The sequence below is a fragment of the Triplophysa dalaica genome, chromosome 24 (genome assembly GCF_015846415.1).
Source record: "Triplophysa dalaica isolate WHDGS20190420 chromosome 24, ASM1584641v1, whole genome shotgun sequence".
Taxonomy (NCBI): Eukaryota; Metazoa; Chordata; class Actinopteri; order Cypriniformes; family Nemacheilidae; genus Triplophysa; species Triplophysa dalaica.
The window spans coordinates 7,912,008-7,917,354 of NC_079565.1; positions in this window are offsets into that span (position 1 = coordinate 7,912,008).

Consider the following 5,347-nt stretch of genomic DNA (forward strand, 5'->3'; position numbering starts at 1 on the left):
CACAGCACGTGACGCGCGGCCCTGACGGTGAGACCTATACATCCACACACACAACACACATCAAGAAAAGCAATGCCTTAGCAACTAAGAAAGTCGTGATTTTTTTTTAGCCATGCTGGTCAACAAAAATACTTTTGGAGGTGTATAGTAGAAGATTCATCATAATTATGACAGAACAAACTAAGTTATAAACTTGTGCAGTTTAATCAATCATTTCATATTGGATTTCTATTTTTCGCCAGATTTTTCAGTAAAAACAATCCCATTGATCTTGAAGGAGTGGTCAAAACTATAGGGACTTTTTTAAGCATCCACACAGACCACCCGACCAAAAACTCACAGCACTGTAGCATCCTTGTGGGAACCACCTTTGCATCATGGCGTCAAGTTTAAAGCAGACAAACGCAAAAAAAAATGTTTTACATATTTTTAATGTAGCCTATAATGTAAAAACACTGTAATTTTACAGAATTTTCAAACTACAGAAAATATGTTTTTTTGCAGCATGATTTTTTACAGTGTACCCCAAACTAAAAAACTGTTGAAATGGCCTGTCAATCACATTTGGGATTTTTATGTCCGAATCTGATTTAGTACATTCTAACTTAGTATGCATTTATATAAACAGTGTGTATGGGTTGGTTTATCCGATGAGTATTCTGCTGACTGCACAGTCCCATTTCCCCTAAGAGGGAACACTGAGAATAAGACAAAGAGGCACAGCTGTGTGTCGAGCATGTGCCGGGTTTGCTGTTCTCAGCAGGTGAGGGTAGCATAAGGAGTCGTGCGCTCATAGCCAAAGGAAGCCAACAAAACCATCTCGCCCTGCCTGTTTCTCTGGATGTACTGAGATTAGACCGTCTTATTCAAAACCATCGACAAACTCTTAATGAACATTCATCATAGAATGTGGCTTATGGACCAAATGGATCTGAACCGGTGCACTGAGGAGAAAATTACAGATTGATGTGAATTAATTTCCTTTTAACATTATTAATAGTGTTGAGAGTAAGAGTAATAAGAGTGTGCATAATAACGTTATTCATATTAAATGACACTTTCCATGAGTTGGGTACAAAATAAGGCCCAAAATTCTTTATAGGTCAATGAAAGAGTCCGAAAATGTTGAACATTTAGCTGAATAATTTTTTTAAAGCAGTGTTATTACACTTTGTAACCCTGCTTCCCAAAATTGTGCGCATGTTTGAATACAGCTCCAGCGTGCATTTATGCAAATACAGCCTCTTATGCTTTCAAAAGAAAGTAAGGCATCAAAAAACGTCCTGCATTCATGAAAAGTGCCAGATGACAGCAACACTTTTCCTTAAACCAAAGTAACACCCTTTGATTTACTGATTCATGTTAATAAATAATTAGGTTAAAACCCAACAATTATTGCACTATGTGACTGTGGCTTCATTTGCTTGAAAGCCTCCTCGATTCAGCACTTAAACGCAAGTGCCGATTTTCCGCCGTGAGAGCCGAACATCGAGCTTTCACCAGATGAAAACCGGCATTAACGTCTTCCCACATGAAAACACATCGCAATACACATTGCACATTGCAACATGAATTACTGCTTGACGTGTACAGGTGCGTCTTTACAGGCAATCGCGGCCGAGGTGATGGGGGTTAGATTTCTTTTACAACAGCTTTGAGTAAAATCACCACGTGCACCTGCTCTTTCGTGATGCCCCCCATCCTTTTATCTGGGTTTGATTGCTTTTCCCTAGATTGGACCACTTCCCTCAATACTCCCCGATGATATTGCTGATCCCTGACCTGTATGATAGTGGAATTTAAAAGTGTCTTGAGTAGCAGACGGAAAGCTTTGGATGTAATCTGGAGCTGCTCTGCTCGGTGAAGCCAAAGGATCTTCTGCTAATGACAGGAACTCTGACACCAGCTGCTACCTGCCTTTAAAGATTTCACATTTGACCGCTTGTGAATAAACCTCTAATTAAAGTTACCGCAGCCTGATGTTAAGCCTCTAACCCGACATTTTAAACTTTGGCCTGGATGATACTTAACACAGCTGGTTGTGGAAAGGTGTGCTATTACTTTACTAAGCAATCATGCAAATGATTTTTGAAAAAGTCCCTTGCGCTAATGTTGAAGGAGGGAGCTGGGCCATTCCTGACAATAGCCAAAATAGCCAGTTTAAGGTAGTAAGCAAACACCTAGCAACCCTTAAAAAGCCCTAGCAACAGCCCAGCACATCATATGAACTGTACAGTGATAGCCAGTTGGTATTATGGCATTACATTATTTTATGCAATTTTTATGCCGTTTTCTTTTAATGGTCCACTGTGTAATTTTTTGGATAATCTATGGACAGAAATGCAAAATTTAATATAAAAGTCTTCAGAGGTGTATAAAGTTTATTATTTACCTTTTATAGACCTGTTATTTATTATTACCTTAAAATGAGCTATTGTATTTCAATCTACATACACCACGGGTCCCCTTAGGAATTCAACAAGTTGTTTCTACATCTGATGATATTTAGAAGTACACTGATTGTTTGCATGTGTACATGCTTGGAATACATTAGCATAAAAGTTTAGTTCTTCATTTTTTTAAATTAAGAAGGGCTGTATCATTTTATAACTCTGTCAAAACACAGATCCCTCCTGGTTAGTCCGATCTGTTGAGTTTTGCCTAGAATCATATTCAAATTCATTACGGTGACAGATGGAGGATATATTCGCGAATCAATATCACTGTAAGACCCTCCGTTGTCTCTGATCCCCAAAGTCCCTGCACACCCTTCTATTGTTGATCATGCATTCATCATTGTTCTGTATATTCAAATTTTCTTTAATTTTATTACCCTGATGAATCTGTTTTTATCAATTTGAGTATAAAACACTGATTCAGCGTGAAAGTGTTGCTTGTTCACATATTAGCAACCAAAACAATTTGCAGACAAAACCAACAATCATTTTTTGAAAGCACATACTGTCCCCATATCCATTCGAATGAGATTAACTCTCCTTTCAAAATATGATCTGAATATTAATGGTAGGATTAACTAGGTAGGGCAGATTTATGATAAAGATTTATTTTAGAATAAGCACTGATTGTTTATTAACTCACCACACATGGAGATCAAATTATATCGGAGGGTCTGAAGCTTTTAGAAACATGTGGAGAACACAATGGCATCAAAACCTTTGGAATAAGGACATATGATATCGACTGTCCTTAAAAATCAGACAATGTAAATGAATTAGTGAGACTAAATATACAGTGAATGTAAACCACAAGGTGTGCTCTCCTAAAGAGGCTAACATCAGAGATTTTGCAAAGATTTCCATATTACCTTAATTGAAATGTATTAAAGTGAAATTAAGATCCCTGTAATCCATTGTTACAAAGCACAATAAGGTAAACCAAAAGATTTGGTATTACTATAACTTTTTCTCCCTAATCATATTGGTGAAATAAATCACTCTTAGTGCACGAACAGAAAACAATTCATCTTTATTTAACTGAGATACGGGACGCCTTTGGATTATGAAATCGACCATCAAAATCATGCTTTCATACCCATACGTGCATTTATCTCCTATACATTACATCAAAGGAGAAGAAAACTTATCCTTGAAATATTCTCCAGCCCACTTCCTTAGGTATTAGGAGTGAATGAAAGATGTCTCATTACAATGATTTTTCCACTGAGATGAAATGATGCTGTGGCGTCTATGACTAATGGCTCATGCTTTTCAATCATATAGCGCAGTGATTCCCAATGAGGTTACATAGGAGGTATTAAGGAGATTTTAGGGGCTACCTGGTAATGGCAAAGTATTGCTTTTGCTTTGTTCAACAGAAACCAAAGCTTAAAGCAATATATATAGTACATAAAACTATACATTATATTTATATATGAATATATAATATATGTTATATAAATACAATTAATATTTAAAATATTATAAAGGTGATTATTAAATAAATTCCCCAAAAAACATTTTTTGAGTCATTGTTGTGCAGGTCAAGATACAAAAATGTTTGCTTCTTTGCCAAAACGTATTTACGAAAGCAGTTTGTCCGTTTAGGGCTACTGTAGAAAAAATGGTGAATTCCATGTAAGGGGACCCGTGGTGTATATAGATGGAAATAGCTCATTCTAAGGAAATAAAAACATAGCGCTTCATTATGTAAGGTCTTTATACACCTCTGAAGACATAGTTATGTATATTATATTGCAAAAAATTATACACTGGACCTTTAAATGTAGCAAACTGAACAGAAAATAACTGAACTAAATAACGCAGCTTTTTATTAAGAGAGAAAACTTCATGCTAATTTGTGTTTTGTTTAGTGAATTGTAGTGAAACACTTTAAGAATAGCCAGTCCTAATAATAATAACTATAATGGTAATTTATATCTGTATAATATTAATTAAAAACATCTCGAGTTTGCTGGTGATGAAAGTGTATCGGAGCTTTACTAATGACACATGTTTTAATATATTCAGTAAAGAAATCAAGAGGAAAAAGTTGCACTGTTTATCCAATCTTTCTCCAGTAGCACAGGGACGTACTGCATTGATTCCCGGGCATGTGTGATATTAACTTGCGTGGATTAATGATTAGAGACCCGCCAAAAGCGTTTTCATTTACAGATCACAGCGTTTTTTCATTAAGTAAACTGCTCGCAGAATATGATGGAGGAAGGGCTGAGATTACTTGGAGATCAAGGGAAGGACAAGAAGGGCGTAAAACCTGGTTCCACACGCTTGCGGAACCCTCATCTATCAGTTCGGCTTTCCGCACGTATATACCACGTAATCTGTAAAAAAGACATTGGATCTGTGAAATCTCCTGCATTTCTTTTTCATGCATCTCTAAAATCTAAGCCCCACACTTTGGCTTCATACATCAAATATATTGGCACTGTGTTTGCAGACATACACTGTAGGTAATATATATCTTAGTAATTACGTGCACCATGTGAATGTTAAACTGAAAGTTAGTGTGATCTCAGGGCTTGACATTAAAAATGTGTTATGTGGTTGTCCTTCAGACAAGTTTAACACTCACAAGTTTAACATTCACCTGGTGCACAAATTATTTACCTTATTTGTAAGTCGCTTTGGATAAAAGTGTCAATAGAGCTATACATTAATGACTGTAGTTTACTATAGTGTTATTTACTATAGTTACGTACTTACTTACTGCCCGTTATGCAGTCTGACATGTAGGGCAGCAACAACATTTCTCCACTGCTGCCGGTTCTGCGCAATCCTCTCTACAGTGGCCAAGGATTGCTTCATGGCTTTCTGTTCCTCTTCCACAGTTATTCGCCAAGTGTTGTTTGTCCTTCCTCTTTTGCGTT